Source organism: Periplaneta americana, chromosome 12, assembly GCF_040183065.1.
Source record: "Periplaneta americana isolate PAMFEO1 chromosome 12, P.americana_PAMFEO1_priV1, whole genome shotgun sequence".
Classification (NCBI taxonomy): domain Eukaryota; kingdom Metazoa; phylum Arthropoda; class Insecta; order Blattodea; family Blattidae; genus Periplaneta; species Periplaneta americana.
In genome coordinates, this window is record NC_091128.1 from 2896396 (window position 1) to 2922406 (window position 26011).

At 33.8% G+C, this 26011-nt stretch overlaps 1 long non-coding RNA gene across 3 annotated transcripts in view; it reads right to left on the minus strand.

Moving 5' to 3' along the window:
* Positions 1-26011, minus strand: part of LOC138710120 (uncharacterized) — a 143484-nt gene that overhangs the window by 96083 nt on the left and 21390 nt on the right. For all 3 annotated transcript variants that reach the window (XR_011335068.1, XR_011335067.1, XR_011335066.1), the window contains exons 4-5: positions 19252-19384; positions 14668-14832 (exon numbers count right to left, since the gene is read on the minus strand). This is a non-coding gene — a long non-coding RNA (uncharacterized lncRNA). The remainder of the gene's footprint in view (positions 1-14667; positions 14833-19251; positions 19385-26011) is intronic.

The window sequence follows — 26011 nt, forward strand, 5'->3', positions numbered from 1 at the left end:
GTTTCTGATCTATATTTTCTATTAGTACGTTAATTACTACATTACTGACATCAAGTAGCATGATAAAAAACAGTGAAATTTAAACTGCCTACTTTCAATTGTTCCTGAGAAAATGGGAACACAAGCAAAGAAATTTAATTTTTTGAAAACCGAATACACAGACGAACACGTGGGAAGAACACAGTCGCAACATTAAAGTTCAAATCCTATTACAAACGCAGCCAACATAGCAGGTATAGAATGAAGTTTCAGCTACAGAATTAATAAAAACAAGAGGAAGATGATGTTTAAGCGAAAGAGTTTTGAAATTAATATTCTCGGAAAAAGTAAAGATTTGTGATTTTTATACTGACTATTACACTCTTACTACGTCATACTACTGTTGACCAATGAAACGGTACAAAAGGACGTCTTTCAACCAATCATGGCTGCTTATCACACAATTTTATCGCGTCCCTAGCATTTGTTTAATTTTATCGCGTCCCTAGCATTTGTTTAATTTTATCGCGTCCCTAGCATTGGTTTCTTTATTTGCCAACATTTCAAACTGCAAATTCTCTACGGTACTATGAAACATGCTTTGTGATAGCCATTTGTTTATAGCATCGACAGTAAACTGAAAATGGTGGCTCCGTTCAAACATTTTGGTGAAGCTAACTTTAGTGAAATAGATCAAATAATAGACAGAACGACACCAAACAACACAAAGAGAAACAGAAACAGTATTTGGAGCCAGTTTAATCAATTTTGTATTGAGCGGGGACATAAACTGTTAGGTGACACTCCAGTTGAACAGATCACTACAATTATGAAAGACTGGGCCATCAATATGCGAAAGGGAGACGGACAAGAGTATAAAGAATACTCTGTAAAAACCATATGGAATGTTACAGCAAAAATTCTGCAAGAAAATTACTATGAACGATATAAACGTAAGTTCAACCCATTTTCTGACATAGAATTTAAGCGTGCCAGAGATGCCAGAAATACCAAAAGAAAAGAGCTTCAGAACCTACCAGAAAAAAGAAAGAAAAGTGCTGTAGCACTAAAAAGTGATGAATATAATTCTATTGTAGAAACTTGTGTCGAAAATACTCCACTGGGTTTGGAAATGAAATTTTTTCACATTGCGTCACTGGAATTGGCTTGGCGTGGAGGAGAAGCGGTGAAGTGTCTTACACATCATTTCCAGGAAGAACTGAAAAACGATGGCACTCCATCAGGAAGAATCGCTTACAACTGTATATTTTCAAAAACTTGTCAAGGTGGTGACCACAAGTTAGCAGACACGAAGTGGCTTATTCCCAATAAGGAAAACACAGACAGATGTCCTGTAAGACTTTATAAATTATTAACAGAGAAACGTAAGTCCAGTGCAATATTAAAAACTGACCGTTTTTTCCTTACTCCCAACCCTACATATAACATTTCTGGGGTTTGGTATAAAAACTGTCCTGTTGGGAAAATGAAATTCCAAAATGGACTAAGTTATCTGCACAAAAAGCTGGTCTGGACATCAAAAAACACAAAATTACAAACCACTCCAGTCGATGCACAGCAGTTTCAAATATGGCTCGCATTGGCATTCAAGAACAAGAATTAATACAGATCACTGGTCATAGCAATGCATCTTCCCTGAAACCCTACTTACAAATAAATGAAGAGCACCATTCGGAAATCCTGCATAAGTTGAGGAATACACCATGTACAGCTGTCAAAAGAAAAAGTGGCCGCTCTCCTGGAACAAAGTTCCCTTCGGGTATCTTCGCTATAATTCGGAGACAGGCGATGTTACATGTTGTTGGACCACGTTGCCTGATATCTACAGTTATAATTGAAGTATTCTCTCTGTGATTCGATAGCGTAATGGTAGCGTTCAGGCCTCTTATTCATGAGGTCCTGCGTTCGACTACAACCTCGTGCTTTTTATGTTCTTTTTTGTTATGTTTTTGAGAGAGACAAACTATACATAATGGCTCCTTTCTCTTTTACGATTATTTTAGTAATTAACATCAGGTTCATTAATATATTATGCCATGACTTTATCATTATGATATTGTGGCTGCAAATGGAAAGAAAAAAGATTTTGTTCTCAATAAAAATATCTTTCGTGGCATAAACAAAACAAATTTACTGGCGTCGGCCTTAAAACATTCAAACAATTAAGCATTCAAAAAACAAAACAAAAAGCCACAATTCAATATTTAGTCTATCTTCCTCTTATCTCGATCATCTTGCAGTCGAGTGGGCATGGAATCGACTAGTCTTTGCAAATAGCGACTGTTCTTAGACACGATATTCCAGGCATTCTGAACATACCCACATACATAAGTGTTCTGTCCATGGGCAGGTCTTTCATTGCAAACCCAGCAATCTCCAATCTTTCCTATTTTCTGCCTTCCTCTTAGTCTCCGCATATGATCCACATATCCTAATGTCTTCTATTATTCTTTTCAACCAGAGACCCAACCAATTCCTTTTTCTCTTTCTAATCAGTTTCAGCATCATTCTTTCTTCACTCACTTTTTCAAACAAAATTTTATTTCTTATTCTGTCTGTCCACTTCACACGCACCGTTTTTCACCACATCCACATTTCAAATGCTTCAATTCGTTTCTCTTCATTTCGTCGTAATGTCCATGTTCCTTCCCCATACAGTGCCACACTCCACACAAAGCACTTCACTAGTCTCTTCCTTAGTTCTTTTTCCAGAGGTCCGCAGAATATCCTTCTTCTTCTATTAAAAGCTTCCTTTCTTCATGTTTGCAGTTTTTCTTGGGAAGGATAGGCCTAAATGCGGTAACATTCCGTTGCTTTCCGCACACCACTATCTCTTTCGCATCTTATTAAATTCCAGGGGACCCAATCTTGGAGATGAGGAGAGTGGATTTGACTAATTGGGCCCTCCGGACTTCACCTAAAGTCACGGCAAGGGTTAAATATTAATTCTATCAGGATGTTTGACCCGATCAGAGACCGGGAAATCTCAATTAGCCTTTGCCCCCCGCATCCTGGACTAGCTTCTACGAATCATCAGAAAATCTTAGAATGTGATTGGGCCAATTTTTCCGAAAATGTTTCCACACTTTTGCCCTCGTAGCTCAGCGGACGAACGTCGAAATTTAGATGTCAACATCTCAGGTTCAATTCCTCGTTACTCCTTTTCATTTTATTGTGGTTCAAGATAGTATAATGTAATAATACAAAAAGAAAAACTAATACCAGTATTATGCAACTGGATTTTTCCAAACCTAATATTAAATTTATGTTATTTATATCGCTAAAGAACGATTACAATATAAATAACTAGAATATTATTTATATAGTATCACTAAAGAACGATAACAATATAAATGATAAATATCGGTTTGTTTAATTAATATAACGAGGGTTCAGAATGACAAGGTTCTATCTAGTGTTTAGTAAATTTTACAGGAAAGCATTTTAAAAGTTTGGTTGTTAATAAAATCAATGCAGATAAGAACCTTTTCAAACTAACTTTATCACGAACAATAATTGAGATATCAACATATAATTTATATGGTAGATAGCTGCGAAGTAGCAGAATTCTATACAACAAAAATCTCAGTTTTGCTAAAAATGTCAGATAGAACCTTGTCATTCTGAGCCCGCGAATAAGATATTATATAATACTTATTTAATTATCTAAATAAAATAACCTATTTTACAAAGAAGGATGGTTATTTGTGTTATAATAATTACTTACATAAAATACAGATTATTTATATTGCGAAAGAACAATAACAATATAAATAACTTGAATATTATTTTATAATGCTAATGAAGGAAAACAGAATATAAATGATAACTTGAATATTATCTATATCGCTAAAGAACGATAACAATATAAAAAACGTGAATATTATTCATATCGGAATTTCACAGATTTATTACAGATATATTTAAGAAATTGTAGAAGAATAGTAATTAGTAACAGTGTCCTATTTATTCTTCTTGGAGCCAAATTTGTAACTTTTAAAAGTGTGGTTACTATGTTGAAGTGTATGTGTTGTAACGGATGCTTGATTTGTTATGTATGTGAGTTAGTTATGTGATGCTTGATGTCGTCGCAATGTCGTAATTATAGTTTGATTGTGTTTGTATGACTATTGTGTATTAATTTATGATGTATGGTACGGAAGGCTGCGTATTTGTGTTATAGAAGTGTTACGTATGTGTGTTGTTAATGTTTTTGTATGTTTCAAATTGATACCTGATATTTATTTTGCAATCGCAATGCCTAATTTACGGTTTGTTTATGTTTTGTTTACATCGCGTAAGCTAATTTAATTTTCTTTTCTATTTCTCTTTATGCTTATCTTTTTTGTGTATGAAACTATAGCCCTAACATACATATGTAAAATAGGGCTAACCACCATTGGAGATACAATAATAAAAATTGTTATTCATATCGTTATAAAACGATAACAGAATACAAATGATGACTTGAATTTTATTCATATCTCTAAAGAACGATAACAAAATATAAATAACGTGATATCCATAAAGAACGATAACTGAATATAAATGATAATTTGAATAGCATTTACATCGCTAAAGAACGATTAAAAAATAAAATGAAAACTTGAAGAAGGCCCGAACCCACAACCTTTGAATCACTAAACAAGCACTCTACCGCTGGCCTACGAGGCGCAGACATGGAACACTTTCATAGTTCGGGAACTGCTTGTACAAGCACATTCATCGTGTAACATCGCCGCGACCCGAAGTGGACTTTGAAAATATTCGCTGTTCACGAGTGCGGCCACTTTTTTTTTTGACAGCTGTACATCAACCAGTTCCACTTTTACGCACACGTCCACTGTAACATCAACTGAACCACCAACCACTAAAACATTCAAATTTGAAAATTGTACTTTCAATAATTGTTCCTTTTAAAATTATTCATGTTTATTTTTTATTTCATCATCCTTTATTAAAACTTTTCTTATTCCATCATTCCTAATTATAACTTTTCAAACACTTGTTTATTATATTTAGGTTATGTTATAGCTTCTGCTGTGTGACATTATGGATAGTCACCTATCACAGATTGTTTAATACCAAGATTTATTGAAAATCATTTGTCAAGTGACGTTGATTATTGGGATCCGGATAATTGAAGTGGAATTAACTGTTTTAATAAAAGTGAAATTGAATCAACAAAGCATTCTTGACTAGTAATCTCCATAGAGTTCAATGAAGATTCTATAGTTGGCACAAGAGGACTAATAATATAACAGAGGGATTCAGTCCTATCCTTTTCCTTGTTAACCGCTGCTAACTCATTCAACCAGCACTACGAACGCTACCATCGTTTCTTACCAACATTGCATCACTGAATTCAAACTCCAGGAAATGGAAAATGAGCATGCGTGCTTTTGGTTTAAGTTGTCAGTCCTGAATAAGGAAGGCGAAGGAAAACACAAGAGGGAAGAAGGAAGACATTTTGAATTTGTTTGGTGTGTTGTGAAGTTACTCAAAATGCCATCACATGTTAAATGCAAATATTTCGAGTGCAAGAATTGGAAGGACAGCCACCCGAAGAATTTGCCAATGTTTCTTCAAAATATCGGGAGATAGTGAAAGGTGAATTTTCATTTACAATGTATTAATATTATCATTTAAACTAAATTGATGTATTGTAGATTTTTCTAGCCACGTGCATCATAATGCATGAATTGCCGGATACTAATATTAAAGTTATACATATCCTTACACTCCCCACTTTATTATTTAAATGTATTATATATATTTAATTTATGTAATATGTATTGCTCTAATTAACAGTAGGTACCCGATAACACGTGGGAGATATTTTTCAAGAGAAGGATCTATCGGTTTATTGTTTTTACTGAAACTCCGGTACTTTGCCACACACGACACTGAAGTTTGATTTACTTGGTTTGCTACAATTTTAGAGGTTATTTACTGAAGTAATTTTTTTTTCTGTCGTCTGTGGTGCGGCAAAGTACGAATGACACATCACATACGCCATGATCACATGCACGTCATTTCGTATCACTTTATAAAATCACTCAGATAAGTAGAAAATCGAAGAGAACAGATGCAGTAAGCCACGGTAGTACACCGTTTTACTACAAATTTTCGTCATATGAAAAGGCTAACAATATTAATTTTTTATTAGGCCTACATTTAAATTTCTTTGATTCACATCGTATTTTTACAAATGAATAGCTAAGCGGGAAAACGTTGAAAATGACATTATTTCTGTTCCTCTAAATTATAATTTGGAGCTTGCAAGTTTTTCCGCTTCGCTATTAAAATGTTATCGTAAATGATGAGTGTTTTTCTCCAAAAATACGTTACAAATGGAGTAATAATTAGTGTTTTACCTTTAAGGTCATTGGAGCAGGTTTTTTTTTTTTTTCATTTTCTAGCTTATCTGAGTGATTTTACAAAATACCACGAAATGGTGTCGCTCATCATTTATATTTATATTTTATCCTCGTTTTTGATTTCAGATGCAAGACATGGCTAGAAGCAATTGGCAGGGAAGACCTAATGGCGAAAGTGCCCAAGAAATTGTACAACAACTTTCGGGTGTGCGCGGACCATTTTGAAGATAAGTATTTCACAAGTACCCTCCGCACACATCTGAATAGAGAAGTCATACCTTGCAAAGTTCAGGCTATCTCCATCAAGTCAAAGTAACTTATTTAATCATATACTTTTTAGGTATCATTGGCTTACTTCTAAAACCAAGTCCAAATTTTCCGGAATGTTGAATGCGTCTGCTGATAACACCTCGTTAGTATGAAAATTCTTGAACAGTTTGTATGTAACAAATGCATAACAATTCTTAGCTGGGATATAAAAATAATAAATTCTTTTGTTCTTTTGTGCAATTTCCTGAAATGCAATTACAAGATTTTTAAAGTTAGCCAATAATATGCAATTTCAGTGCTTCAGAACTATGCTCATAAATTCTGTCATAATTGGATATTCTGTAATTGTTATTTATAGGGAAAGATAAGTAGTCCCATATTGGGCTCAGCAGACCCCATAACTGCAACCTCTATTCGTGATGTTATAGGCCTGCTTACTCTTACTGTTAGTTTATAATTATATATTTTCTGTTGTTTTGTTTTATACAGATTCTGCATGGCCAAGTCACGTGGAGTGGGAAGAGGCTGCTCAAGAGCTCCGGAGACTATGGGGGGATTGACAGTAACGCCGAAGAGGAGAAAGATTCGCAGCCTTCAAGTACAATTGCATCATCTGAGAGGAAGAGTTCTCAAGACTTCACAGAAAGAACCGAAGATACACACTGCCCTTGCATGTATAAAGAGTAAGGGTCCTGGACCATTATGTGAACTGGTAAGAAATTGTATCTCTTCAGATGCACGGTGTGTACAGAGGAAATCGGTGGTCACCGGAAATGAAAACAAAGGCTCTTAACATTTATTTACAGAGCCCAAGTTCCTATAGGATGATTAGGAAGTTATTAAATTTCCCTTCAAAGCCTACATTGCTTAGAGTATTGCAAAAGTATATCAATGATGTTGGTTTTAGTGATAAACTATTTGACATACTAAGGAATGCCTGTAGTAAGATGACTGAGACTGACAAATGGTGTTGTCTTATGTGGGATGAAATGTCTTTAAAAGCAAACTTGTGCTACAGTAGTAATGAAGACATCGTAGATGGCTTCGAGAGGTATTCTAGCAATTATTCATCAGATAAAATAGCCAACCAAGGTCTTTTGTTTATGGTTAGAGGTATTTGCAGTAATTACAAACAAGATTCGGGCTCTTTCTTAGCACATTCAAGCACCCCTAGCAATACATTAGTTGAACTCATTGGCAAAGCAATAGAGAAGCTGAGAAGCATTGGTTTAAAAGTAGTAGCTACTGTTTGTGATCAGGGCTCTAACAATCAAAAAGCGTATCATTTATTGGAAGTTACTACAGATGAGCCCTCCTTTACAGTAAATGACAGGAAAATTGTGGCATTTTTTTTTTTTTTACATTCCACACTTTACACTCCACACTTGATTAAAAGTACACGAAACATGTTCAAAAAGTATTCTGCGAATTTACTTAAATGTGTTGAATATATGACATATGAGTTTGATAATAACTTTGGAAACCTGATTTTCAAGCCTGATGTAGTACAGAGATTTACTAGCCTTATTCAGGATGAAGTTTGTTCTGATTTTCTTGCACCTACTTCTAATTCTGATTGTAAAAGATATTTGATTTCATTGTTTACATGAGTGCTGATTCATGCAAGATTATGGAAAATGAATGAAAAACTGCCAAGTGATGACAAAAAAAAGAAAGAAAAGAAAATGAAAAAAGTTCTGCATCAATAAACTGGAGTCTCATATAATATAATTTCATATTATATTTATGCTATTTTATCTATTGGTGCAGATGGTTTTTGTTTTCTTATTTTTTTTTACATCAGAAGACATTCTTCATTCAGTTTTCTGAGTCTTGCATTGATTTAACATTATAGTGAGAAAAAAATAATCTTTGCAGTCATAGTTACAGTATGAAAGAAATCAAAATTAACACTATCATGAATCAAGCTCGTTAAATTGCTTTATTACATCATTCTGTGATAGCAGATTTTCTAAGCCATTATGAAACATCTTGGTCATCAATGTTACATTCTAATAAATACGTCGATGGCAACTGAGGATCTTCGGTAACTTTTTCATATTCCTTGAACATACATGTTATGCCCTCTTGTATTTTTCATTGTCTGCAAGAGCTGCACGACAATTAACACACTGTTTAGCAATATAACCAGCAACACATTACAATGCATTTGCATTCACGAGCTCATTATCATCATCAGAGAAATTAAAAGATTCCCTCACAAGCTATTAACCTCTTTCACAATTTCATTTGTTACTAGAAAATAACATTATTTTGAGCAGCAATGCCCGATTACTGTACTGGATATGATTGCAAGAAGAGTTATCTGGCTTGTTCTACCATCCTTATTTCTAATTATGCAAAAGTAAATCTCTACGTAATCTTGATTAATACTCCAAATTAAGAGCAAATGCATATCAGTGTACATTTTTAACAACTTCCTACAGTAATTTTGATCCATTTAAGTCATAAATCCAACCAGATGTGGATGGCACATGCATAGTTTTTCACTATTTATAAATTTGACAGTACTAAAAATTCACCATTTCATTTCAGATGGATACATGCATAGACTTTTCTTCCACAGCCACACATACTGTCTTCCTATTCTCGAAAACTGTACTTCCATTCAGTGAATCAAATGTCTTGTCCATGTTGCCTACAAATTCTGCTCTATTGCATCTCCTGTATGTACTGTCAGTCTTGGCTAGCAAGAAATGTCTGCAGCTACTGCATGCTGTGGTCCTTACTGTCATCAGTCTCAATACACTTGCATACACATGTTTATCATTAATTCTTGTTAACTGAAATTGGTTATCTTTATCAAATTTGAATACTATAGACCTATATGTTTCCATTTTGCTATTTTAGTCGTAAACTATTACGTTATACTTTTTCGACATATTTCGTGTACATTTTAAGAGATGGTTTGTGTAAAAGAAATCCACAATTATCTGACCATTTGATGAATAAAATGGTTGATCTGGCTTTACCCCAAGCAAGATGTAAGCTTTTTGATTATTAAGCCTATGCTCATATACAGTTGCTATTGTGTGATACTGATTGTGGCCAAGGTTGTGTGTCAATCACAGGAGCCATCTTCTCGACACATTAAACAAAGCCTTTGAAAGATACTATATTATCCTAGCTAACATTTCATATAATTTAAACACAAGGACGGTTACACTAGCAGATAGAATATTTCAAAGGTAAACGACAAATCATACCATAAAGGAAGTAAATTCAATTGTAGATGCTAGATATAGGTTGGGATGAATTCTTTAATCAGTGCAGCTTATTAAAAGTGTTCAGTAACATATAAAATTTAATGTTAACTAATGCTGAGTTTTTCAATAAACCCATCAACTCTCTTGCTCTCCAATGTTCCCATACACAGTCTAGAATTTAATGTAGAAAATTACGAACAAACTGGCATAATGCTATTAAGTGTTAATCTTAAAAAAATGTATGTGCCTTCAATGTTATCACAAGACTTAACACATTGTAACCGCTTATTTGAAACATCAATATTTATTTGCACAAGACAATAAGAGTACAGCATTGCAGACACCGATTTCTACTGAGGATGATTTCAAATTATTTTGTTCATAACACAATAATAAATCTAGACATTTAAGAAAATGAAATAAACTGACATTAAATTTTTTGTCATGAAATAATCTCTGATTTCCAACAGACTTAAGTATACATATGATTTTTTGTACACTTTCCTGTGATGTTAATTATATTATATTAATTATATTATTGTACTAATAGTGAACTTAGGATCATGAAATCTTTTCTGTATTGCAATAAAACAGTGGAAGTTAATTGTAACAAAATATCTTGTATGTTTATAAAAAACATATTGTTACCTAAATAAATTTAATGCATTCTAACCACAACAGATTTGGTTGGTCATGTCTAATTCATTTCATATTTGACAGCCCTTTTCCTACCGTCACTTCCTGGCATATCACGTTCTGAAAATGCTGTTGATGTTGACTCAAGATCTTTATTCCCACAAAAAAAAAAAAAAAAAGAAAATAATAATAATTTTAGTAGGGATGGTTACATTTCAAACATTGATATAAATAGTAATGTAATGGAGAGAACTTGTAAATAATTTACGTCAAGGTGCAGAGAATTTCTAAGTAATTATCGGTGAAAGTCTTGAAATTGAAATTGTAAATAGTAATACTAATACTACTACAGTGGGGAGGTGTAGAGAAGTCTTTTGAAATTCCCGCAATTTTTTGCTTGCTTGTGGCGCTCCTCTGGCAGTTGAGAGAAGCTTCTTGACAGATTACACTTAATCCGGCTTATGAACTCCTCTTATATGTATAGGCCTCTTGAGTTGGCATGACTGATAACCTAGATCTAGGCTGATAACAAGAAAACAGCTATCCAGATGGCAGTGAGCTAATCAACGAGTTAGAAAGAGAAAGACATAGAGTGGTCATTGCGCCGCCATGTTTGAAGAAAATTGAACGACCGTCGGTAATGAACTTATGCGCCCAAAACAAAGTGGGCGTGGTGATAACTGACATTAGAATCGTCAGCTGTCTTAATTTCGTTTGCATAAATCAGTTAAACTGAAGTGGAAAAACCTAGTATTTCGTCAAATACGTGCTAGGAACTTAATCTAAACTTATGTACGCTAAATTTAAAACACTTGAGCTATTCCTAGAAGGAATGCTTAAAAGAATAACCTAAGCAAAATTGTCATGTAGTATGACAAGAAGTCCTAGCAAATATACTGAAGAAGATGTTAATATTCCTAGGTTCTTTTAAATGCGACCTGCAAGATTGCCTATAAAATGAACGAGTATGATTCGGATGATTTTATTAAATTGTTTTCCCAATCTCTACACGTTGCAAAACTATTTACTATACCATAAGATATAGAATGAAAGTAGGCTCTATCTATAGTAAACAACCTTTACCTCCAAGCTTGTAACGTGGGTGAAACATGACAAAACACGCTTTCAATTTTTTTGTTACAGTAAAGTATAATTATTATCGAAATGTGAACGTGAGGCCAACAGCCGGCTGGTCTGTCTGAGCCTTTCAAGGGCTGTGGCACCACAGATAATTATTAGTGTATAATTGAGCACCCACGTACGATAATGGGGTAAGTAGTTACTAAATATATTCATACTTACCCCATTATTGCACGTGGGTGCTCAATTATGTTCTTTCATATCCTTCCAGTCAAAATACTAACAACAATACGACATACCCCAGAGTTTTGCGTTATTTTGGATGCGAGTGTCGAAATACAATTTTAATATTTGATTGCTATTACTAGGTTTGAAACGGAATTGTAGCGGTTTTATCCGTATTTAGTTTAACTTTATTACTAGTGAACCATTTATTTTATTAATCGTTTGTCTTCGAAATAGGCCTACTTCTTATAAGCTACAGCTCATCGTCTTCTTGTATAAGCAGTAAGGGCAGAAGGAGCAGAGATAAAGGATGCCGGTGTCGAAATACAGTTTTAATATTGTATTGCTATTTGTTTTTCACTGGGTCTGAAACGGAATTGTATTGGTTTTATCCGTATTTAGTTTAAGTACATTACCAGTGAACCATTTATAACAAAACTATGGACTTAACTTCATAAAATTTACATGAAATATGATATATCAGTTGTCTTTTTCCTTTTGACATTGCAGTTATATGCAGCACACACAACAGGCATGTTTTTTCTTCGTTTTTTTGTACTTCTTACCTCCGTTATACAACATTGTAAGCAGACGAATTTTTACAAAGGTGGGCGCTTAGCTCAGATCTGCCATGTTTCGCGGTGGCACCGCAAAGAGCGCTGTACAGGACAACATGGCCACTCTATAGCCTTCTCTTTCTAACTCGTTGGAGCTAATCATAACACACTATAACCATCTAGCGGAATACAATGGTACAGTAATACATTTGAAGACAGTTCAGTATTTTCGTAAGTCAATATTTTATTGTATTAGAGTACTTCGTTACTTCTAATCTTTATATAATTTCTTCTAATTGTGTAATAGTCAATTAAATCCCACTCGAGTTTTGATTTTCTCTAGATAAATCAAACCTCTAGTGAGATTACTGTTGATAAAAATCAAGTAACATTAATACAATACGTAACTGCATCATAAAAATGTAGCTATGTAGTTTTATCAATTACTTTAGAAAACTTGAAAGTACGTTTTAAACATAAAATATGAATATTTAAACTCCCTTGCGGCCGTTGACTATTTGTACATTTAAAGTCAGATCGAAGATACTTACAACACAAGTACTATCAATTTTCTTGTCTACAGCTTCTACTCACTGACGCTATTCCATTTTTTCATTCTCTATGGAATTCGCATTCATCGCTCAACACGTCACAATACCGTCTTGAACAATGCAAATCAAGGCTTCTAAACTTATCATAGGTTGCATTATTATTGAGCTTGTTGGCGAGGGATCGACGGGGAAAGGAGGGCGCTTCTGACGTCACAAGATAGCTAAGCGCGCCAAAGCTCAAATGATTCAAAGCAGTATCTCGTGTTTTTTCTTGTTTATGTTGTTTTGAATGCATTATGCCAGGTCAAAGGTGTGCTGTTGCTGTATGCAACAATTCTAACGATAAAAATAAAGAGTTTCTCTTTACCATTCCTAAAGATTTAGAAATTTGAAAAAAAAAAAAAAAAAAAAAGTGGGTAATTGCGTGCAAAATACAGGATAAATTCAATCCTGATGCAAGCAGATTATGCTCTGATCATTTTAAAGATGACGATTTTTTTCCTGATTTTCGAGCAGCTTTAATGAAAATAAAGCCGAAACGACCGACAATGTTAAAGCTTACAGGTAAGTTTAAATATCTCACATAGGTCTATATAAGTAGCCTATGTTAATACCAGCTTTATATAATGGTTCATCTATGTTAACCTACTTATATAAAAAATACTAACTACTAATACTACTACTAATACTAACAGTTGCATACCAAAGGGGTGGAGGGTTAACGACTGATACCAGTGATGTTTTTTCACTATAATTCTCATTATATTGATTTTATATTAACGATTTATGACATTTTGTCATTATGCCATAATCAGTGGGTTAATCATAATAGCCTCCAGTGACAGTTCATTGTTGAGTTATAATAATTTTTGTAAATGAACGTGTTGTTGACATTTCATTAGGCCTACCGGTACATGCGCCTTTTCCCAAACTTTAGAATGAGGTATTAACATCAATCAATGTTAGATTTTTTATAAATATCCATTTAAAACAAAAACACCACCATCTCGGCCCTCTTTAATTTTAGTATATTATTCTTTCTTTTGAAGGTTTAACCATGCCATCACCAGCATGGGTAAGTTGTTTCAATAATACTGAAAAATTCTACAATGAGTATCATGGCAAGAACACGATTAAAAAGGGGCGGAATATTATAAAAAGAACCAAAGAATATGTGGCAATGTTCGTACATAACGTTCCACGTGAAATTTTATTGTTGATTGTACAGTCAAAACTAGGTTCTTTATACGACTCAAGTATGTAAACACAAGACTGGAAACTAGCAGACGAAAACGGACGACAGACACTGAGAGCAGACGAATTGTTAAGAAATACAGAAAAATAATGCAGTGACAAGTGTAAGTACAGCTTATATACACGGTATAAACACTTTCAACGTATTTATTTTGTTTCATGACACATACACACTTGGTTTATACCCCTTGTAATGTTTTTATTTGAGGTGATTATGTTTAAAATGTACGCTGATCAATTTGAAAATAAAGGACCAATCAGCATGGACTCTTCGCGCATCACCAGCCAACTAGTTATTTGATTGGCTAATGAAAACTGAGATAACCTATTGAATGTATAGAAGCCTTGGCTTATGCTGTCCACATGAGATAAGCAATCTGAGAACAGTTAATTGGAAAATCTCAAGTGTACCAAGTTCAGCAATACTTCTTACCAAGCAACTAAAAAGGAGGCTTCCTAAGAGTACTTAAGATCTCTATACACTTACTAATGAGGAAGATTTCATATGTTGTTCCACAGAGAGCAAATGTGGTGCAGATTAAGTCCTCCAGCTTGAAGGTTCAGAGTGCCGTACCCAGCGTCAGAGATGGTCCACACTTATAATTCAGACTGGTTTTGTCAATTTGTACCTCCTCATCCAGGAACTGAGACACTGGAAGGCACAGCAGAAAAGTATGAGAAACAATCAAATGAAGGAAAGAAATTAATTGCAAAATAAAGATCCTACACACTTGTGTATAAATACAAAATAAGTAGAAGTTGGATGTCTGTGCCTTAAAATTACATTAATAATTACAAAAAAACGTTATTACATTTACATTAAAATGCCAAACTTATAATAAAATTATCATAAAAGTTAATAAAATACAGGCAAGTGACTATATATGGAGTGATAATGAACACAAACAAAAGCATATGGTTTACAAAAGAAATCAAAATAAGACCTTGTGTCTGTTTTTATTGTATTATTACAAATTTATAGATGATCATGATTGTAATCTATACTGCAACATAGAATAGCACCTCATTTTTAAACTAGTATTTATTCTAGTAACGAAAATCACAAAACGTTCTACAGAAGTTTTTATTTCTTCTTTAGGCTGAGGTATGTATGTGTGAAAATGGTGATATATAAGAAGGATAAAATCCTGCTTTAATACGATTTTAAATCATTATTTCTCATTACTTGCATTGGCATAAAATATAACTTCATCGATGGTTTCAATATTTATTTCATTTGAATATAAACTGTATTGGATCAATGCATGTACAACATAATTGTTGGCAAAGTGGAAAACATTGTAAGTCCTGAGAACATTCTTATGATTTCAGAGGTTTTCTACTTTTGCCAACAATATTATTATTACACGTTATGTATACAGTATTGATGTTTCTATTATATAAATTTTAATTATGAGCCATTTTAAATTACTGATAAAAACAAATTAACATATAAAATCTACCACCGCCACATTCTTTGTCAGCTTATCACAGCATTATCACCACCTACTCAAGGTCAGTTTCCTTAGCAAATAAAATATTTTTGCAGTATAGAAGCAGCAACTATGATTTGTACGTAAGACTGCAAGAAAATTAAATGAAATTTGAAAAAATTCTATAAAAAATCTATAAGAACTGAAGAAAAATATTTTTAATGGACCATAGAATGAAAAAATTACCTATTGGAAAATTTAAAAAACAAATAAATACTTACTTACTGGCTTTTAAGGAACCCGGAAGTTCATTGCCGCCCTCACATAAGCCCGCCATAGGTCCCTATCCTGAGCAACATTAATCCAGTCTCTATCATCATATCCCACCTCCCTCAAATCCATTTTAATATTATCTTCCCATCTACGTCTCGGCCTCCCCAAAGGTCTTTTTCCCTCCAGCCTCCCAACTAACACTCTATATGCATTTCTAGATTCGCCCATACGTGCTACATGCCCTGCCCCTCAAACGTCTGGATTTAATGTTCCTAATTATGTCAGGTGAAGAATACAATGCATGCAGTTCTAAGTTGTGTAACTTTCTCCATTCTCCTGTAACTTCATCCCTCTTAGCCCCAAATATTTTCTGAAGCACCTTATTCTCAAACACCCTTAACCTATGTTCCTCTCTCAAAGTGAGAGTCCAAGTTTCACAACTATAGAGAACAACCAGTAATATAACTGTTTTATAAATTCTAACTTTCAAATTTTTTGACAGCAGACTGGATGATAAAAGCTTCTCAACCGAATAATAACAGGCATTTCCCATATTTATTCTATGTTTAATTTCCTCCCGAGTATCATTTATATTTGTTATTGATGCTCCCAGATATTTGAATTTTTCCACCTCTTCAAAAGATAAATTTTCAATTTTTATATTTCCATTTCGTACAATATTCCCGTCACGAGATTTTCGGGATTTACTTCTAAACCTATCTCTTTACTTGCTTCAAGTAAAATTCCGTGTTTTCCCTAATCGTTTGTGGATTTTCTCCTAACATATTCACGTCAACCGCATAGACAAGACGCTGATGTAACCCGTTCAATTCCAAACCCTCTCTGTTAATAAATAAATAAATAAAATTAAACACAAATGTTACATATTTCGTTTTGTTTCAACATAAAATGAATTATTGCATAAAAGTTAAAAGAATTTTGACATAACGAGAAAAAGTATAATGTTTATATTATATGCGGATGACCAAGTAATCATCGCCAATAATGAGAATAATTTACAGAAAGCGGTACATGAATTTAAAAAAATAGTTGAAACATATAATTTTAAAATATCGACATCAAAAACTAAAGTAATGGGATTCAAAGGTATAAATCCTGTAAGATCCAAGATAGTCATTAATAACACTCCTATTGAACAGATTCACCGCTTCACTTTCTTGGGATGTGATATATCTTACCATGGTGAAATTGACATTAACGGAAAAATTGCAAAATTTAATAAAATGAACGGCACAACACTTAAACGAAAAGTAAGGAGGAAACTATAATGAAGTTTTATACAGTGATAGCGATACCAACATGCTCATACGGCAGCGAGACATGGACCATGACGAAGAGAGGTATAGCTAGATTGCAGGCAGCAGAAATGAGATTCCTAAGAGCAACGGTTGAATATAGTTTAACGGATAGGAAAAGGAATACAGATATTAGAAAGGAACTGAATGCTGAAAACTTAATAAAGAAAGTAGAAGAATATAGAAATTCTTGGTCACAGCATGTTCAAAGAATGAATAATGACCATATCACAGTCTAGTATATACAGTCACGAAGCTCCATACTTACTAAATATGCAAACATAGACAGTTGAAAAATGCATCCATAGATAGTTGCTAATCACCAGGATCACTACTATCGCCTCATCACAGACCCTTTCCCCAGCAGACAATAAAATGTATTGTACTTTCGATATCGTATTCTTTTGAAAAAATTAACACCTTCCTTCCACTATTGAAATGTGAAATACATAAGATTTATATATTATTTTCATAAAGTATATATTATATTTTATAAACTCACCTTCCTGGATTTTTCAGAAGAAGGATAAATCTGACCTCTTTTTCTTACAATATTTATAGTACCACAAACGTCTCCTTGTCCCATATTATTATTCAAATTATTGTACATCTTGATTACACAATTTTTAACACTGTATCACTTCGGAATATGTAAGATAAGAACTTTCTTGTGTTACATTTATTATTGTATTTTAGCCATTTACAGTTTACACAACTTTTCACAACAAAGCGAAATACGGCACAGTCAATGCCTTTTCGATCTAGACCAGGCCGTAATGTATGTTCGGGTATTCTATTTCAGTGTATGTAGCTCAGTGAAATATTATATTATAACTTTATTGCGTATCATTGCTAAGTTTTATTTAGTGTAATGTGTCCATAAGTTCCGTTTACTTCTTGTTGCATAATATGTTGCAGAAATAATTACAAAACTGTGTTATTTTAATGTGAAGAGAATTTTACGCGTTAACATAATCTGTTCGCATCAACATTTTAAGTTTAGAATGGAAGCTATTTTGAGGTTCAATAAAAACGAATTTATATTGTGATTTTAATTTAGCACATTTCCTTAATTGTAGACAGAAAATTTACTATATCACTCCTATGAAATTAGTGTACGTACGATTGTGTTACTTCGTCTCTTAGGTAGTAGATAAATACAATAATTCAGTACTCAATTGTAGTATTAAAATACAGGCAAATAGAATGTGATGGGTGTCATACATGACATTATGTTTAATTATAATGAATAATTGCGAATATAGGAATATAAGTTAAATATAGTAAACATAACCTATACTTTCCATGTGATATAACATACATATGTAGTGGCAGGGCATTGGAGACCGCTAAAATTAGACAGAAATGGGCAATTGGTACAGTAAACATAACCTATAATTTCAACATATCTAAATTCGTGCAGTGCAACTCAAAATTATTGAATCGTGCATAAATGAATGCACAAGAATTTCGCAATATTTAATCGAAATAAAGGCAGGTATTACACATACGAACAACGTAATTTTCACACCAAAAATAATATTACACCTTAACTCACAAGGAATTATGTCTGAAGTGTCTCCTAATCATTGTTTTAAATTTTATTAATGCAATTACACTACATTTTAGGGAAATATATGTTACTCTTTATGCATTCCAACTAATTTATATGGTTGAAACGCCGCCCTTCGTGATTGGGTTAAGCAAGTCACATGGTCTGCCTTACGGCCTGCATTAGATCACGATGGCAGTGACACAGTCTATTGCTCCTAGTACTCACAGCACTCCAAGCGGCTAGCAACTATCGTGAGAAATGCAAAAAATCACCCCAAGCTTCGTGACTGTATATAGTAGACTGTAACCGTATTCCGAAACAAATAATGGAATACAAGCCAAAGGGAAGAAGAAGTTTAGGCCGTCCAAGGAAACGCTGGATAGACCAGCAAATAGGGGTGTAACAGGCAATAAGCATAAATACTTGAAGATAAGAAGAAGTTAAAAGAAAAATAATGCCATTTCATAAATATCCGCTCCTTAAAAATAACATACCTTTCACTGTCTCTTCTCCAGTGAACTAGCCTAGATTCCCTACCAGGAAGTGTCCACAAGACATCCACTGCAGGAAGATGGAGATGCCAACAAAACCTGTGATTATGACAGTGATCTCCTTCAGCTTCACCACCTGCAACGATAGACAAAGCCAAAAATAACATACCATAGTGTAGCAGGCCTACGACTTTGTGACTGTACTTCATTTACGAAGATGTATTGCTATTATGCCAGGGGAAATAGGAGTGTCATGAAAAAAGCATTTCTATAACAAATTGGTCTTGGATGTGCCTTGCTGTCCTGATTTGTACAGAAATATTTGTTTCTACAACTATCATATTAAGAATTATTTTTATATCTGTCTGACGACTTACAACTTTACATTCATTCCCGAATTTGTACAATCAATGACTCTTTGATCAGAATTAATGAAGATCTAGCATCTGTAGCTCAATGGGCGCAAAAATTTGGACTTAGACTAAACCCAGACAAATCACAAGCTATAATAATGGGCCACCAACGAGCATTAAACAAAATAGATCTAGCCACTGTATCAAATACAAAAAAAAAATAATACTACAATTACATATAGTAAGACAGTAAAAAATTTAGGGGTATATTTAGATTCAAATTTAAATTTTCAAAGTCAAGTGACCTACATATGTAAGAAAACTTTTTCCATAATTCATTCCCTCAAACACTTAACCAATGTTTTACCTCTCAGCCTTAAAAAGAACCTGATCCAAACTTTAGTGATGCCCCACTTCGATTATTGCGATTCTTTATTCACGAACCTAAATACTGATCTTGCCCATAGACTACAGCGTGTTCACAATATCTGCGTTCGTTTCGTTTGTAACATTAGAAAATTCGATCATGTAACACCGTCACTAGAATTGTTGTCTTGGAGTCCACTTAAAGAAAGAAGATTCTTCAACTCTCTCTTATTACTATTTAAAATCATCCACACCTCCACACCCTCTTACCTAGCATCTCGTTTTGTTTACCTTTCACTACCTCGAACCCGGAACATCTACCTTCTCTCTATTCCTCTGCACAGAACATCCTTCTACTCATCATCTTTCAGCATATCTATTCCACGCCTCTGGAATTCTCTCCCTGTCCACGTCAGAGACTGTCGGACAATATCAAAATTCAAATTTAAATTAAAAAATCATATTCTAGTTCGTGGAATTGTTTGTTGAACACATGTCAGGTTGCGCAACTTCACCTTAACCCATGACATATAGTAAATATTGTAACTATGCTGTTGTAAAATTGAAAATTAATATGTAATGTATTTATTATTATTATTATTATTATTATTATTATTATTATTATTATTATTATTATTGTCAGTTATCAATATCATCATTGCTATCTCTGTTTTCTTTCTTTTCGTTGTATTAGCTCGATGAGAGCACTATAATGTACTTTTGACTCTGTTGACCCTCTATAGGGCTTTAACTTAAGTTGTATCATTTTCATCAGTGTTTGTATTTCTTTTTTGTATTTATATGTGCTATCTGGTAGGATGGAAGAGAAGGCCTTATGGCCTTAATCCTGTCAGATTAAATAAATTATTATAATTATAATAAATTATTATATCTGTGAGTCACATATTTTACCATTTATTAAAAAAACCATTATGCGAGGCAAAATCTGTCCCAAAATACTTTTTATGAAAGCCTGATTGCTCAAGTACAGAATAATGTTGTTGTTCTAGTAAGTGAACTTAATAATTTGTCAATTGTATATATGAAATTTTCTACATTCTTTACTGCACGAGATTTCCTCAAAAAAAAAAAAAAAAAAAAATGTCAAACATAACTATTACAGACATTTCAACTCTAATTCGTTGTCTCTTATCTGGCAGTATATAATTTTAGAACATAAACAGACTAATCATTCTTTTTAGCTTATTTAGTCTAGTTCAGTCTTCTTGGCTGATGTTATACCACCAGCATTCCATTGTAAGATGTTTAGTTGATTCTGTACCTACCATTAAAGTAGTCCCCGCCTGGAGATCCGATAATGGAGGACTATTTTACCTCCGGATAATTTTACCTTAATGGTACTCATTTCATATAGGAGTGAAAATGGCAAGTTGTAGCCGATTTAAGTGAACGCCATATTTTAACGTTTTGGTGGCTACTTCATTCACACACAACCCCCAGAATATCTGAAGGACCACACCTGTTGTTGGTCGACGGGTCCATTGGACCTAGCTGGGAGATCTTGTTCATCACCAGCTTTCCCTTCTTAAGCCACTGGAGGACGATTTTAGTGCCATAGCAGGTCAGCACTAGGAACAGCAAAGTAGAAAGAGGAGGAAGGAAAGGGAAATGAACCCCTAGGCCTCGAATGCTCTAATGCCGTCACGGTCAAAGAAAGTAAGAGTTCAGTCAGAGGACTGGATAGGAAAGGGTAAAGAGGGAATTAGGTATTGAATAGAGGAAAATTATACCAAAATCAGTCATTAACTCATCAAGCTGATCAGTGCTAATTCATGAGTAGCCCCTTCCTTCTCTCTGTTAATTCCCGATTTACCACGAAACTCGTCTGTAGCTGCATTTAGATTGGGAACAGGCTATGATTGTTTGGCCAAACACCTGCATAGAATTGAAATATATCAGTCCCCTAACTGCCCATTGTGCAACTCAAACCAAGAAATGGATTCGGAACACCTCAAAATCTGTGCTTCATGATAATATCTTTGAAAAATATTGGAGTGCAAGAGGTCAAATGACTTTATTGTCAAAACACCTGGCATTAGAAAACAACAACTTATTTAATCTGCTTTATTTTATTTTTAAACAATATTCTTGCAAAAAAAAAAAGAATAAAACATGTAGACAAAGTATTTGCCACTACATGGTAATAATTTATACCGTTAACATTACTAAAGGTAATTTTTATTCAGAACAATGATAACATGCATTCAATTACGAATCACTCACTTGTCTACAAGCTCATTAATACTGCATTATTTTAAATATCCTCATAAAAAATAAATATTGAACTAGAATGTTCATCTAAAGAACCTAGTTATATGAGTGTTCATGATGTTCATGGTTATATTGGAACGAGAACGAATTTATAAACTCCCAATTATAGATTGACCAAGACACAGAATAGCACAAATTTTGCCGGCCTCTATCGTCCATATGCCTGGGGACAGAGAGTTTCCCTTTACGCTGCAGACAGAGTTCGAAGAGCTCTATTCACTGCACTTATCAGCTTTGTTCTCACTATATATATGGCAGAGTTATGGTGGCGAGAATGGAGCAAATCCATTGCACTTTTTTATAGACTTAGTTTTTTAGTACCTAAAATATTTCAGTCTCTAATCTCTGGAAATAATGGCCATATCGAGGAACAGGATGCGGTCTTGTATTCCCACTTGACTTGCTTCGGTTACGATAGCATGAAAATATGAATCTCGACCACAAGCTGATGAAAATAATAATAATAATAATAATAATAATAATAATAATAATAATAATAATAATAATAACAACAATAACAATATTAATAATAATAATAATAATAATAATAGCAATAATAATAATAATAATAATAATAATGGTTTATTTTAACTGGCAGAGTTAAGGCCTTCCACTCAACCAAGAAAACTACTACATTGCTATGAATATACCCATAATTACTACAATACAATTCAATACAGTACAATACAATACAATTCAAAGCAATACAATACTACAATACAAGACAATATAGTTATATACAATAGAAGTAATTTAATACACGACGCTGGTACAGATGTTCGACCGCGTAACGTAGCTTAAGGAAGACTCAGTCAGCGTCGTGGTACCACCACTGAAGATGGAGGAGCATTCCTCCGAAACATGTCTGGTTTTAACCAATTTTATTAATTTTATTCAGTCATTAAAAAGTGTTCATATAACTGTATTAAATTACTTCTGTTGTATATAACTATCTCACTCATGAACACCTAACTTATGTAATTTAAACAAGACAATATACATAATTAATATAATACAATGGCAATTCTTTTTATCTTCACAACACCAATAAAATAATTATGTAATAATAATAATAATAATAATAATAATAATAATAATAATAGTCATACCTAAATTAAATTAAATTATTAAACTCGATCGCAATTGATTCGGTCATTGCAAAAAGGTCATGAGTCAACTTTTTTACGAAAATGAGTTATGCATTGAACATTGAGATGTAGGGGTAGCCTGACCAGTCTACGTAAGAAGATCATGAATATACTTTCAAACAGTGCTGAAATCGATGCTTGAAATTTCCACTTCTTGCAGAAAGGTCACGAGTCTTTGACTTGTGACCTTTTTGCAATGACTGACTTTAAATCTGTAGTCTATATTCAAAATGTTCATTCGCGGGAATTAACCCATTATATCCCGAAATAAAATATTTATGAATTTTTGTACTAAATTTGAGTTCTAGTATGCCTTTAGATCACTTATCACATATAATGTTTTTATTTTGAGAATAATGTATGTTACATGTGTTTTTTTGAGCCGTATGAAAAATCATACGCTGGGCATTGGTGTGTAGTACAAATAAATTTTCTGTTCATATGAGTAAACATTGCTACACGTGATGTTTTATGTGTTTTACACTACATATGTACTAATAACAATAATAAGTGATACATTTTGTAAACAATGGCACTTTTTCGTGTTAGCAAATATATTGTTATCGCAAATGGTATTGCAGGAAACTGTTCTTTGCATGTAAACCAACATTACATCTCACAAATCGAAACTTAGAACACTTTCCACACTTCTTTTGATTTTTACTCCCTCGAGAACATTTTCCTAGTCCCAGGACATTGTCATTGCCTATGTTGGTAGCTACAGTAACCACACTGTTGCCATGCCACTTGATAAGTGTTATCCAATTTCTGTCATCTTGTAGTGCGTGGTGTGAACCTCTGGGATCTCTCTTCATATCGTGTAATGGAGCTTTCTCCAATCTATCATTACGTGTAGTTCCTATGCAGTTGATACCATTTTCTGACATGGTTTTGAGAAGAGGAAGAGAATTGAAGTACCTGTCAATATAAACTGTACATTTCTGAGGAAGGAATTCAATATATTATAGTCTTTCGGTAATAGCAGTTCCAAGTGTTTTGCCTTCTTCTCTATCACTTGCACCAGTATAGGGTTGAAAACTAACGAGGTAACCCGTAGATGAACAAGATACCAACTTGTATCCATACCGAATGGACTTTCCACGAATAAATTGTTTCATGGAGTGATGCCCATAGTATGGTTCCATAGGTCCGTCCAGAGAGAATTTATTCCCTAGTGAGACAATGAAGCTTCCAAATTTATCATTGAGATGTGTAAATAAGTGGCCGGATCTTATATATTTCGTCTTCTGGTATTGTTACCATTCAAGTGAAAACATCTATGTATCTGATTGAAGGAATTTCTTTACATTGCGTTGCTCGCAAGAGCATTGTTGGTGTCAGGTCGTCTCTACCAGTAGGTACATACGACGATGCATAATTTTCAGTATCCAGATAAAAGCAAAATTGCTTTGTATTTGTATACATCTTCTGAGGGCAACTGGATCATGAAACTCTTTCTTCATGCATATTTTACACTTTCTCTAACAATGTGTTCAACAATTGCATCAATTATATGTCTGAATATATCAATAGATGCGGCCTTATTGTGTAAACTACTTATATACAGTATATAGGAATGGAATCAGGTATTTTTGCAATACTATTATTAGAATCCAAATTTTTTCAGTATATTTTCTCTGAACTTCATCTACTTTTACTTTCTTAGGTCTTTTGTGTACACTACTTTTGGTTTTTGTTCCTTATGTTTCGTTATGACCTGAAAGTGAATCTTCTTTATCTGTACAAAGTTTCAGTACCTTGGAAAAATTATCAAATACAGATTGCACCTCCATTTCCTGACTCAGATCACCTCTCCATAAATCTATAAAATGTGCTTCCTCCCCTCCTGGTCATTTCCAGCATCATCTTGGTCGCTATCTATACAATCACATGGTGGTACAAGAACCAATTACTCTGAGGTACTTTTCTTATGTCTTGCGCTACTTCATCATTCCCATCCAAATTCTTCTAATACACTAAATATCTCTTCACTGGTGTCCACACCTGTGGAATAGCGGTTAGCACGTCTAGCAGTGAAACCAGGTGACCTGGGTTCGATTCCCAGTCAGGGCAAGTTACCTGGTTGAGGATTTGTCCGGGGTTTTCCCTCAACCCAATATGAGCAAATGCTGGGTAACTTTCGGTGCTGGATCCCGGACTCATTTCACTGGCATTATCACCTTCATCTCATTCAGACGCTAAATAACCGGAGATGTTGATAAAGCGTCGTAAAATAACCCAATAAAATTAAAATAATATCTTCACTGGTTTCCAGAACCCTAAAACAATACGAAACTCGTTACTTCCCAACGTATGATTTATCATACACAACAATTCAACTTGTCCTACTACAATAATGTAATGGAGCTATCTGTCAATAATGGGATTATAGAAGCAATAAAGATCATTCTTTATATTATCACATAAGAAAGCAAGAAAATTGCAGTATTATATAAAATAAAGCCAAAATTGTTTACCTTGGTGCGTTTTTGCTTCCATTGATTGACATCTTGATGTTGTCTACTGTACTAAAGGGCAAAAGACAGTTTCACAAAAGGTGAAACTTTCTGTGTGGTAAATTCAAACATTTTTGTATAATAATAA